This window comes from Rhinopithecus bieti, unplaced genomic scaffold (assembly GCF_001698545.2).
Source record: "Rhinopithecus bieti isolate Rb0 unplaced genomic scaffold, ASM169854v2 scaffold_21703, whole genome shotgun sequence".
Taxonomy (NCBI): domain Eukaryota; kingdom Metazoa; phylum Chordata; class Mammalia; order Primates; family Cercopithecidae; genus Rhinopithecus; species Rhinopithecus bieti.
The window spans coordinates 7,246,309-7,261,190 of record NW_016812332.1 but is presented as its reverse complement, the minus strand read 5'-3'; positions in this window follow the sequence as shown (position 1 = coordinate 7,261,190).

The window sequence follows — 14,882 nt, the reverse complement described above, 5'->3', positions numbered from 1 at the left end:
TTTGGTTTTCTGTTCTTGCGATAGTTTGCTGAGAATGATGGTTTCCAGCTGCATCCATGTCCCTACAAAGGACACAAACTCATCCTTTTTTATGGCTGCATAGTATTCCATGGTGTATATGTGCCACATTTTCTTAATCCAGTCTGTCACTGATGGACATTTGGGTTGATTCCAAGTCTTTGGAATAGTGCCGCAGTAATAAACATATGTGTGCATGTGTCTTTATAGCAGCTTGACTTATAATCCTTTGGGTACAGTCCCAGTAATGGCATGGCTGGGTCAAATGGTATTTCTAGTTCTAGATCCTTGAGGAATCGCCACAGTTTTCCACAATGGTTGAACTAGTTTACAGTCCCACCAAGAGTGTAAAAGTGTTCCTATTTCTCCACATCTTCTCCAGCACCTGTTGTTTCCTGATTTAATGATTGCCATTCTAACTGGTGTGAGATGGTATCTCATTGTGGTTTTGATTTGCATTTCTCTGACGGCAAGTGATGAGCATTTTTTCATGTGTCTGTTGGCTGTATGAATGTCTTCTTTTGAGAAGTGTCTGTTCATATCCTTTGCCCACTTTTTGATGGGGTTGTTTTTTTCTTGTAAATTTGATTGGTTCTTTAAATTTTGACCTCCTTTTGTTAAAAAATGAAACTATGTATTTAAAATCCAGGATTATGTGGAATCTAGGTATTCAAGCAAAGAATATATCAATAGTGTGCATGTGTGTTTGTCTGTTTCTGTCTCCAGCAAATGTGAACCATTGAGTTAAATAGCTGTTGAGTTTTTCCAATTGCCCAAGCTGATTCAATTTGTATAAAGGAGGAAATGTTTTCTAACTAGTGATACTATTAATTTGGAGTCAGAACTTCTCTGAACTAAATGGGGTTGCACACATAACGTTATAAATGTTATTATCCTGTCCATTTTATTCAGATTAGCTATTACAAAGTCTTTGAGTTTTGTACTAGCCAGATATTCACTGACAAATATATAGAACTTTTCCACATCCACATCTGTAATCTGAGTAATTATTTTCCATAAATCTAAAAGGATTTCTCTGCTCCATATGGTATTGTCTCTAAGGTTTAATATTATTCAAAACCATATATAGAGAATTTATTTTCCTTACTATTAAAGTGGGAGAAGTATGAAAAAATAGTGTCAATCAACTATTAATAAAAAAATTGCTCTCCAGTTTTAAATATTTTTTAGAATACTCTTTCCTTTCCTTTCCAACGACTATTCGCAACTAAAGACACATATGCGCAAGTTCACACATGCACAATTTTATTATCCACATTTGGATTTTAACCTATGAAACTGTGTCTATGTAATCCTTATCTAATCTGTTGGTTTGAGAAAGATTTTTTTTTTCATAGACATCATCAAATGACTTGTTCAAGGACTTGTTTAGACCTTTTTCATGGGATTGTTGTCAGCAATAGGTTAGAAATGCAAGCAAAAAGAGCTACATATGGTGGGTCTAGAGAACTGATTCAGCATGCCATCCTGAAATGTAGTTTGCTCTCTTAATGATGAATTAGAATATTGGTTTAATTAGGAGCCTGCTGCCTGTGAAGTTAGAAACCTGTGCTTAATGCTTTCTCTAAGGAGATTTAACTTTATATTTTCTGCTACATCAGAGTTGAGAAGTGAAATACAAAAAAATGGAATAAAAAGCTTTAAAATAAAAAGTAGAGGAAAGAAGTACTCTGCCTGCACACAAAGTTTTCTAACTGGCATATTTAGTCTAAATAATGGGAGATCTGAAATCCAAAGTAGAAGAAATGTCATATTTCAAATCAAATTAAATTTTAATTTTAATTAAAATTAAGCAACAACAGCATTTGTACATTATTTTACATCCTATACTTTATTCAATAAAATATTTAATTAGTTCAAAATTTTAAGACTTATGAACAAAACTATTTGCAAATCCTCTAATTTGTTTATATCAATCTTCATATTTGGTAGGTTCTCCATATTTCTAAGTAAATTTCAAGCAAGAGCCAAATTTTAGAAAAAAATGCATAATAATTAATATAACCTAAAGAATTTTGCAGCCTGAGGACTTGAAGTCCCTGGCTCCCTCAGGGAGATTTTTCACATAATTTTTTTTCAATAAAATTTACATCATATTCTTGTTCTTACATGACCCATCAACATATTTTTTTCACAATGTCTACCTCAGCTTCTGGAATCACATCTGATTTACAGTTCCATTGGCTCATATATTTTGAAAGGTCTTGACTCCTCTTTAACCAAGTCATAATAAATTCATCAATAGCATGGTTAAAAACCATACATTTTGAAGGATATGTCCTTAAAAGTATGACAAGCATTGAGAGATTTGAGTAAATTGAATAACAATTTAATCAGAGCAGTTGAAGCTATTCAAGTAACTCCTTTTCTTCAATGTCAATTAATTTGGCAGAAAATAATACCATTTTTCATTTAATCAACAATTAATACAAAAGCATTGATCTCTAGTTTTGAAAAGCAATGATTAAATGAGCTCTGAAGTTACATGAGTTTGATTTTCTTACTCCACAAGGTGAGTGACACTGGGTGTTACTTAACTTATTTTTACTAAGTTTCCGTATCTGTAAAATGAGGGATTTATAACCCCTCCATCAAGATTCTTAGAGTCTTCCTTTGTTAAACAATAATTCAAATCTGGCATATGTGTACATGTGCTCCTATGTGTGTTTAATGCCCTGTGTATCATAAGGGCAGTTGTTCGTTCACACTTACTTGATTTCTATAATTTTTCATTGGTTTAACTATTTATATCATATTTCCTTTCTTAGGAAAAGAAAAAAGACACACAAACAGGATAGTTTCAATATTTTTGCCTTCATTAGCAACCAATTGCTTCACTCGAAAAAGTATAGGACTTTATTCTGGCACTAATTTAAAATTTTAGCAAGCCAGCCTTGTCCATTTGGTGCTTGCTTTCCAATATTGCTAGAGCAGGCACACAGCAGCCTCTAGTTTAGAGTAAGACCCTTCAGATAAGTCTAGTCGATATACTGAATAGTATGAGATCTTTCCAATCTGGCTGGCGTGGGCTCTAGAAATGCTTGCCTTACATTTCCTTGGTGCTTTTCCAGCCTGGTCACGTTTCACTCCATTTATGAACAAATTGAATGCAGCTGAATATGGAAACACTTCTGCAAGTAGTCCCCTCTCTATGCCAATCTCTTCTCTCTGCAGTCCTGAAAATTCTAGTCAACATCTTGAACTCATCTCAGCCTCCTTAACTCAGCAAGAATCAGAGTTTGAGAGTCCATACCCTATGCTCTCCCATAGCAGTAGGATGGCACAATTGTAGGGTACATCTAATTTGTTTCTTTTTTTCTCAGGAATCACATTACATTGCTTGGTGTACAACATCTGAAAACCTTTGTTTCATTTTTTTTTTTTTTGTCCTTGGTTTTCTAGTTGTTTAAAGGAAGACAACCACACCCTTGGCAAATATTCCTTCATGAGCTAAAGCTGAAATCAAGGTGGTGGTTTCTCATGAAGTTAAATCTCAGTTTAACATATAAAACAGAAATTCCAGTCCTAGATATTTAACAAAAATAAATTAAATCATATGTCTCTAAAACAACTTATGCACAAACATTCATAGCAACTCTATTTATAATAGATAAGCATTCTAAATAATCTAAAACCCCAACAAATTTGAAAGGATTAACAAATTTTCATATGTTTATATAATGGAAGATTAGTCAGAAGTATAAGAATAGACTACTGGTAAACATAACATGAATGAATTTCAAAAATATTTTGCTGAACAAAACAAGTCAGAGAAAAATCGAGCACATTCTCTGTTCATATGAAGTTCAGAACAAGCAAAACTAACCTATAGTGACAGAAGTTAGATTGGTCATTACCTAGGTGGTAGGGTAGGGAAATTGAATGCTAAAAGCCGTAAGAGAACTTTTTAGAGTGACAGAATATTATCTAATCTTGATTAAAGCTCTGAACACTTACACACACACACACACACACACACACACACACACACACATCTCTATATTAAACTTAAATCTTAAATACAGTCTTTATGAAAGGTTGTTTAGCCACATATGGTGGCAGTGGAGATGAAACAAATAATTGGAAAAATTTAGATGTACAAAGCACAGCATTTAAGCATTTAGTGATGGAAATTTCCATGAAACGAAAGGTATCGAAACTTTGCAGGGTGACTCTGAGTTTTCTGGCTTGGGTAGGCTTGGATACAGTTTCATTCACTGAAATAGTGAACCATGGAAAGGAGCTAGGCTGGAGAAAGCTGAGGGATGGCAGAAAGATGGCTATAGTTCCAACATGAATTTATAAGTATTTTAATATATGCAAGTGAAAATGTAATGTAATAAGTGGATGTCAAGGATGTGCATTAGAGAGATTTGTGTGTCTTTGGCGTGTAGGAGTAATTAAACCATGGGTGTAGATCAAGCTACCTGAAAGAGTGAAAAGGAAGGTGGGCTTTAAGAAATTGCAACTCTTACTGATATTTTTAAGAGGGTGCAAATAAAGGATGAAACATGTTTTGGATTTATTCACTGATTCAGCAAGTAATTTAGTAAGCTTTTTATTTGCCAGATGCTATTTATTGTAAGCACCAGGGAAAAGCAATAAATAAAATGGAAACAGAGTCCAAAATTTTGTATAATTTTTCCGACAGTGCATTCACTACTAGGTGCATAATCAACAGAGATATATTTACATTGATTCACTATTGGTTTCTTAACAGTCTTATTCTAAACAATTTTACAAAAAGTTAACAAATTTGCAGCATGACATTTATCACCACGGAATCGAGATGGACAAGAAGGAAAATGAAAACAAAGTCAATGTTATAATTAACAACAAGATTATTCTTTCAGAAAGCAAACATATTAAAGATTAATGAAGATGACTTCTGTTGGACATGATGTAGGTGTTCCTTACACTATGCAATGCACTAAACTATGTTCCATTCATATATGAACGCTCTCTTTGGAGCCGTTTTCATTTCATAACAGAACCTGGCTACACGCATGCACACATCCACACACACAGGCATGCAAAGAGCAAGCAGTCATGTCAGACCTTTTCTTAATATGTTCTCCTACTTTTTCTGCATTGTTTTAAATTAATGGATAAAGGAATTATCAACTATTCAAGTAAATTCTTTCTTTCCACCAAGATAAAATACTTTGAAGAAAATTAAAGTTGAAATCATAATAGAGATAGGTATACTCTCTTAAAGAAGTGTAAAATTTATCTCAGGGAGTAATTTTACAGCAACTGAAAAACATAATATAAACAGAATATTTGGGTACAGGGTGTACCTATGAAACAAATATTTATTATATTTTATGACACTATGATAATTAACAGAAACTTTTACAAGGGGTGAAATGTTACAATTATATTTAAGAAAATAGATTAAATATTCATTAGCATTCAATTAAAATTGAGTCTGTTGATGTAGCAGATGCTTTTGCAAGCAATGTAATAGGAGGCATTTATTAACCATCTAGCCAGAGCAACATCAGATGGAAAAGACACTCACAAACATCAGGTTACCCTCTTGTATCAGGGAACTGTGCTTCATGGACAAACACCTCACTCCAGTTTCCTGAGATATTTAAAGTTTAGGTTCCTTAAAAATACTTCCACACCCATTTGAGAAGTTACTACCACAATTGTTAAGTGGCTATAATGTGTAATATAGTTGTTATAAAACAATTGTTGATATTTAGCTGAAAATTACCTTAGTGTGTATTTGTTCTTTAATATCTGCCTCACTGTGATTACTGCAAATGCATAATTTGCATTAATATGGTAATTCAGACACAGGTCCTCATACAAACACACACAATTTTATATCACTCATCCTTTGAAAAAATATGACTGTGTTGATGTTCTGTCTTTGAATGATGAAGAATACCTATCTTCTGTTCCCTGAGAGTGTATCCTATCTTTCAGTTGCAGAGATCGTTATTTGCAAGCTATTTTGCCAAGTGATTGAATATAAGATTAATACCACAAATATAAATAAAAAAATTATAGGTATGGAGCCAGACTGCCTGTATCAAATCATAATTTCACTGTTTAGTAAATGAGTGACTTTAAGTGATTGCTTTTAATCGCTCTAACCTCAGTTTATCTGTTAAATAGAGAGAATAATACTGGATATTGAGCATATATAAGATACTAGGCAAGAGCTTTTCATATATTAAATTGTTAATTCCCTCAATAATCCTATGAGATTATTGTTGTAAGTATTTAATATAAGATGAGGAATGTAGTAATATGTCCAATGTTATATACTTTGAAGCAGGTAATCTTGAGTTTATGTAATCATAAAAACAGAACAGTACTTATCCCCACACTCTCATCATGAGATCTACTGCTTAGTAGAGTGTATAGTACATGATATTTGTTCCAAAAAATAATCTGTCCTCCCATTTGTTGTCACGGGGTTGACCCAGCTTAATTAGCTACATCACAAATTCCCTTTCTTTTTTGCCTGTGTATAGGTAACCCTTCTCAAACTGTACATATGGTTTAAATTTCCAAAATACAGAATTATAAACAGCAAAGTATTAAAGCCCATGTATCCTCTTCCAGTGCCAACCGAAACACAGTCATTAATAATATAGTGTGTTTCTCTGTAGTTATTATTCTTTGTTTACCCCCATACACACACCCATAGAATCATATACAAATGCCTTACTTTTATTAAACAATTTGCTCATTAACTAAATATGAGATTATACTGTACAATCTTTTGCAAATGTATTGGTCTTTGCTACCATTAGGTATGGATCTCACTGCCAAGTCTCTGTGGGAGTTCCCTGTCCTAGGTCTCTTGGTCAGGGATATGGCTTTTCTTTTTGTTGTATTTCTTCCTTATTTTTTGTCTATGTTTGGCTGCTCAAGGTTTGGAGGGCTCCCAACACCCACATAAATATGTACTGAAGATAAAAATAAAACCTAGGGAATTCACACGTATCATTTCTTATAGTTCTGAGGCCCCTAACCAGTTCATCTAACATTTTCTACCTTTCAGAGTCCTTTTATGATTGTCTATTGAATTATTTCCAGATTATTAATGAAATTTAGTCAAGAACAACAAGGAAAATTGATTCTACAACATCATATCTCAGAACTGAAGGTTGAAAATCTGAATTTTTTGTCTTTGTCATTAATTTTACTTTAGTTTTAGTAAATCCTCTCACAACATTTATGTTTATCCTGTTGCTTTTCTTCTAAATGATTGATAAAAATCTAGTATATTGAGTTTAACCCTGTTTGTTTCCTAATACAGTTGGCATGACAAGTTTTTTAATGCCCACAGAACAGAAATGGGGTCACATCCGAGAAATTTTTATGTGTAATAATTTCAATGTCTTTTGAAAAGAAGAAGTTCCAGTTTACCAAGACAAATGTGGGCCCTGTTTTCATAGGTGGAGTCTATGCTGAAAGGGGCAGCCAACCAGGAACTGCCTTCACAGCCTTTTTTTTTTTTTGTCTTTCAGGAGTGAACTTGTGACTAGTTTTGGCCACTGGAGCATGCAGAGGTTTTTGTGTCCTATCCAATCTTGAAATAAAACTTTCCTACACAAGCAAAAAATAGCACAGACTGTGTTAGCCTGAATTCACTAGTATCTCTGAAAGTAGCCTTTCCTTGTTCACATACTCAGTACTTTCACATGAAAAAGAAATAAATTTAAATTCTATTTGTTTCTTTATACAGGTTTAGGCCTATAATTTTTACAACTTATTTGGACACTGCATGAGATTTATTTATGTGCACATGAGTTATTTGGAAGTGTTTGTCATTAAATTAAATAAGTAGCTTATCTTTTTTTAGTATTTCAACATTATTTTCTTATTGCATTCATTGCATTTAGAAAATATAGACTAAGACAATTTGCATTTTGTAATTTGTGGATACAACCTTTATGGTCCCATATATAATCATTGTTGTGAATATTGCATAGGTATTGGGAAAAAATGAAAAATCTGTATTACTGAAATACATAATTCATAATTTACCTATTAGATCAAGTCTACTAATATATATAGTTTATCATTTCCTGTGCATACTAATACTTTATTTCATTTGTTCAGCAAGAAATGTGCTACTTTCAAATATAAATATGAACTTGGTAAATTCAATGTTCTTTATATGTTTTAAAATAATGCTTAACACCTTAAAATTCACAACTATTATATCATCAATGTTTTTATCTTTACTAACACATTTTTTCTTATTGATTAAATTTCTCAAGCAATCCTTTTAAATATTAGTAAAGTCACACATGCTATATTTTATGATATTTTAATTGTAGTATATACACTTAGCATGAGATCTAGCCTCCTAACAATATTTTAAGTATTATTAACTATAGGCACAGCATTGTATGGCTGATTTCTAGAACCATATTTACCTTCCATAACTGAAATTTTGTACCTATTAAAACGCAACTGCTCAATTCTCCCTCCTCTAGCCTCTGGCATCCACATGGGCTTAACTATTTTTGATGCTTCAAATAAATGAAATAATTCAGTATTTGCCTTCTGCGATGGGCTTATTTCACTTAGCCTAATGTCCTTCAGGTTCTTCTGTGTTGTCACAGATGACCAGATTTATCATTTTAAAGGTTGAATAATAGTCCATTGTATGTATATACCACACTTTCTTTATACATGCATCTGTCAAGGGACATTTAAGTCATTTTCATATCTCTGCTATCGTGTATAATGTCACACTGAATATGAGGGTGCGGGTATATACGTAGAAGTGGGATTGCTGGGTTGTATGGTAGTTTTGTTTTGAACTTTTTGAGGAAACACCGTACTGATTTCCATAGTAACTCTAACATTTTACATTGCTACAAAATGAATGTTCCTAGGGTTCTAATTTCTCCATATACTCACAAACATTTATTTATTTCAAGAATCATAACAGCCATTCTAACAGGTATGAGGTGATATCTCATTGCAGTTTTGATTTGTATTTTTCTAATAATTAGTGGTGTTGAACATTTTTTCATATACCTATTGGCCATGTGTATGTCTTTCACACAACAGAACAATAAAATAACCTTAGAAATGGTGTTGTTAGTTTCTATATACTAACAACAAACTATCTAAAAGAAAACTTAAAAAAAATCCCATTGCCAAAGCAAGAAAAATAATGAAATACTTGGAAATGAACTTAACCAAAGAGGTGAAAGATTTGTACACTTAAAACTATATGACCTTGATCAAGCAAATTAAAAAAATATAAAAATGGAAAGATATCCCATATATATGGATTAGAATACTTAATATTTTTCAGATGTGAATACTACCCAAAGCAGTATACAGATTCAATGTAGTCCTTATCAAAATCCCAATGACATTTGTTATCATAATGGAAAAAACAATTTTAGAATTTATGTAGAACCAACAAAGTTGGAGGCATTACACTTTGTAATTACACTTTGTAATTTCACAATGTATTACACAACTATAGTACTTACAATAGTATGTTTCTGGCATCAACAAAGACACATAAACCAGTGAGATAGAATAGGTAGCCCAGAAATAAATATGCCCATCAACTCCTCTCAACAGGGTTCCCAAAAACACCCAGTTTGCCAAAAACCAGGTGTTTTGGCAACCTTGTGGAGATTAGTCGATGCGCGTATTTATAGAGTCTATAGCATTGATTACTAAAAATATATTTTTAAAAACTAATTAAAATACTTAAATATACAAAGTATTAAAACATTATGATGAAAACATGAGCCACTACCACAAAACTTAAGGAAGGACTGATTTTTACAAATGTATTTGAATTCCCAATGAATATATGTCGTGCTTCCCACCTACCTGTCCCTAGTGAAACAAATATCTTGAATTTTGTTCTTATTATTTCCAATAGTTATAAATATATTAATAATATGTGAGTGGTTCCTAGATAATATATGGCACTAATTTGAATACTTTATACTCTTATAGATTAATACTGCTTCATGTAGATTTCAGCAAGTTGTACATTAAGTCCTCTCTTAATGCCCTCTATACTTTCTTAGAAAGATCAACTTTAAGCTAAACAGTGTACAACAGTCCCTCCAATAATGTCATTTAGTTCAACATTGTCCGTTTTGTAATAATAGTAATGAAAAAATGAATTGGTTACATGTCAACTTGCTTAAAGATGCAGTTTCCAAGAACCTACCGATGACGTTACAGTACTTTTGATGAAAATGAAGTTTGTGACTTAACCATATGACTATTTTTACTCTTGTATACCATTATAGTATATGCTCATGCCTTTATTTCTTCATTTTTCTCCTTTTGAAAATATTTATGTAATTTCCAATTGATTACTCTCACAATCAATGTTATTAATTAGTTCATGCTTTGTTTTTGTCAACTTGTATACATATATTTCTTGTAGAAGATACACACATACAGAAATGAGTGAGATTTCAGAGTCATAGTTTTTTTTCAACTTTCATTTAAAGTAGTTATCACAATAGTTTCTAAAATGTTTGTAACCCGTTATATCTTTACCCCCTGGTCAGCACTGTGTGGAATTGTCATTACTTTACAAAGATTTCGTAAGTATTATATTTTAAATATAGATACTGTTGCAGGTACATATATTTGTGTGTATATATGTATTCGTACACATAATCATACACATACACATGTCAGTAGTGATTATATATAATTACCAAAATAATTAGAAGGACCTGAACGTTTAAATATTCTCCAATGAGCATTATACAATTTGGCAATGTGGATTGAAAACATTAAAATTAAACCATGTATCCATACACTAGGTTCATTCTAAAAGAAAATCAGGCTTATCTGGAAAGATTTATGCACAACATTATTCACCAAAGAGTTCTATATTTAATTACAATTTAGAAAAAAGTAAAAATCTAAAACGTATGTTGTTATAGGTATGACAACACACAATTTGCAACATATGATAGCATACTGATCATTTTACTAAGTAAAATTTGGGCATTACAAAGAATTGCTTATGCAACAATTGTATTCCTAAAAACATCAGTCTGTTTATCTCTAGCTGTTTCTCTATTTCTAGGCTTTGGTATTTTTTTCTTCTTTCTGTCTGAAATGATCCCAGAGTTTTATCTTAATTCGTTCAGGTTTCAACTAAAATATGCATATATTGTAGGCTTTGGAGCAATAATTTAAATTGCAAAACTTTAAAAAACAGTTTTCTTAAATAAATACATTTAAAGAATATATTCAGTTTAACATATTTGGAAGTATTGAATTGAACCAGATCTGCTTTAAATATTGCTCAGCTAACTGATTACACCAAAGACATTTGGATTTTAAAATTTTATCTGTCACATTTTGTGTTGCCTATTTATACTGTTAATAATATAATTATAAATCTGTGCCCCTACTCATAGTCAAAAATTTGATAACATCAAAATACTTGGTGCACTATAATTGCTTAGAATATTAATTAACTGTCTGGCAGCCTTAGCTCACAAAATGATATTGTTAAAAACTATCTTTGGCTGTGTTATAATTTTTACATATATACATGTTAACATATAAGAGTAATTCAAAATTATTTTATTTTTAATTATTAAGGATACAGAATAGTTGTACATATTTATAGGTGTATGTGTATTTTGATATAAGCATGCAATGTGTAACAATCAAATCAGGATAATTGGGATATCTATCACCTCATACATTTATCTTTTTGTTGTGTTAGACATATTCTAACTCTATTATTTTATTTATGTTGAAATATACAATGAATTATGATTAGCTGTAGCTGTTCAATTGTGCTACTAAACGCTAGATCTTATTCCTATGATCTAACTGCATTTTTGTAGCCATTAAACATTCCTTCTTTATCCCAGTACCCTCCTTAGCCTCTCATAACCATCATTCTACTCTCTATCTGTATGAGTTCCTTGTTTTTATTTATTTATTTATTTGCTTATTTATTTATTTCTTTATTTATTTTGTTCATCGGTCTCATGAGGGAGGACATGAAACATTTGTCTTTTGCTTTGTTTTGTACTGTAAATACAAATGCTGATAAAAAATGATTTTGTTACAGGTCAACTTGCTTAAAGTTGCATTGTATTGTATTTGTAAATACAATACAAAAAGCAAAAGACAAATGTTGCATGTTTCTGTCAAATTCATCATTCAATATTAATAGTCATTTAATTCAATATTAATATTCATTTAATATTAGCTATGTTAATATAAGTTAATATTAATCCAATAATAGATCAATTTTTGTTAGAAAGCATGGAATTTGATGTTCTAATTACAATAATGTCCTATGAACACTTGACAATATAACTCCCGAAAAAATATTATCCCAGATGTTATTGTTTAACCTTTCAATAATATTTAGTCTAATCTGATCAATTCCTAAAGACAAATTTAGAAAACCCTCCACATCCAAGTTACATATTCAGTATGGAAATTCAAAGCAAAATGGACAAAATAGTATCATATTGGTTTTTGTTTAAGTGATTTGTTTTAATTTTGTAACTTGTGTTCTTATGACTGACGAACTTCCATTGCAGTACATATTATCCAGACAGAAATTCTGGATGTGGCACAAAATGCTATTTATTTTCTATTTCATAGGTTGGATTCCATTACATTCCTTGGGGACATATGAGTGTTTTATTCTTATGCAAAATAACAAGAATGGTTCATAAACTACAAAAAAAGTTTCATCAATGCATATCTTTAAAACAATCTAGTTTCCAAGAGATCAAAGACAGCCATTATAGTTATATAGCTCTGAGATTCAATCAGATCTTATATCTGCTATTGCTACTTGAAACATTCTGTCTGATAGCTCAAGGGGCCAAATATTAAATTAGAATTTTCAGAGCTTACTTTTTTCTTATGCTAATTTTTCAGAAAGTGTTTTATGGAGACAGGTATATAGACAGTTCTCCTATGTGTATATTTCTATGCCATGCTATTTCCTCTCCTGAAACTTTTGTAATAAAAGTACCACTTAAAATTTCAAACACTTATTCGATTTCCCAAAGCAAAGACCTTATGGTATAACAAGTTTCCGAAAACCTTAAAAAAAAAAATAGGTTTAAAAGTTCTGATTCAAATGTAGAAAAGTAATCAAAACCTCTATTGTCTTCAAATTCTACTAGATATGAAAATAGTTTTATGGATAATTAAGATATGTTTAAAGAGATTAGTTACACAAAATAAAATTGTAAAAATAGTCACCCTGAGGAGGTAATTATTACTCTTTTCTGATGATGGACTTTGTAATTCCTTAAAATAGAAAATAATATCCAAAGAGGAATTCCATGACTTTAGATATACGGGGAAAAAGTAAAATTAGCATATTTGCCTTAGAATACTACTGGTAATTAAAAGAGAGAAGACAAAATGGGGTTGCAGGAGGACGAAAAAGAAGACAGTTGACTTTTCAGATGGCGAAACCTGGTGAAACCTTTTCTTCTAAATGAACAAAAATTCTTAGTAATATATCATTAATTACATTTATAACTGGACTCCATTTGGTTAACTTCTAGCATTACCATTTAATCAGTGTCTTCTGGAAAAATACTTGACTAGCCTTTAAATGTTAATGACTGTTTGAAAATATATATTCAAATCTTTGCTATATTTAACTTAGGACAACAAATATATGTTATTTATCTAATATATTTGTGAAATGTTAACACTTTATAATAATTTGAAGGCAATATTTAAAGAATAATATGCATTTCAATTCTTCAACAACTTACTGAAATAACATTTATTGGTGGAACTTACATTGCCTGAGTGTTCCAGTTTCAGGAATAAAATATGGCTATTTAATTAACTTGATACAATAGTAAATATTCAGCAATACAAAATAAACTTTCTCATTCATTGTATCACATTATAACTCAATTTTAAAATAATATTTTGGTTGTCTTTTATAAAGGTCCTATTACAGACATCGCAGTGTATACCAAATTTACAAGATGTGTTGGAAACCTTGAACTATGTGAAAGCAAGTAATGAAAAAAAAAAACATATAATTGAATTATAAGGCATTATTAAACAGGTTTTAAATTATAAGTATAGAAAAATGCTATACTACAGAAAAAGAGAGACTATGTTTTCAGGTGTCAGTAGTTTAGAAAGACTATGTGAGACAATGATAACTGTTTCAGCAAAAGCACAGAGCTGTGAAAATTCATGCTTTGCAGAGGAAAAGATAAGTTGTTTTATGGCATTTAAAAATTATACATCTTGGGTGGTGTAGAATGGGAAATGTTATTTAAAAGATAGTATAGCACCATACTACAAGGTAATATGAATATTATCTTAAGGAATTTATATTATGTCATGTAAGCAAAGTGACTTATTTTGATTCCGCCACCCCAGGAAAAGCATAAGCACAATTTTGCTTTGTGTTCCAGAAAGCTCAGTTTCTCAACAACCATTTCTGTGTTAATCCTTACTAAAACTTATTTTTCAAGTGACATGACTAATTTTCAAAAAACGATAGTTTAAATGTTCAAAAATCTGGAAAACCCCAGGTATCCATCAAGAGCACAAAAATAAATTCATAGTATATTTATACAATAGAATATTTGTTAGCAATGCAAATTTTAAATTAGCATTTATGGAATATAGCGATATATAGATATAGTTATATAAATATAAATGAAATTTCTACATTGCATACATAATATATATATTCAAATGTACTATATAATAATTGTTCTCACAGTGAACTTATTTTTGTATTTATTCTCCTGTGAATATTATTTCTCTTTCTTTCCTACTTTTCAAACACTTGGTATTTTCTTTTTTTTTTTTATTGTCTTTTTTTTTTTTTT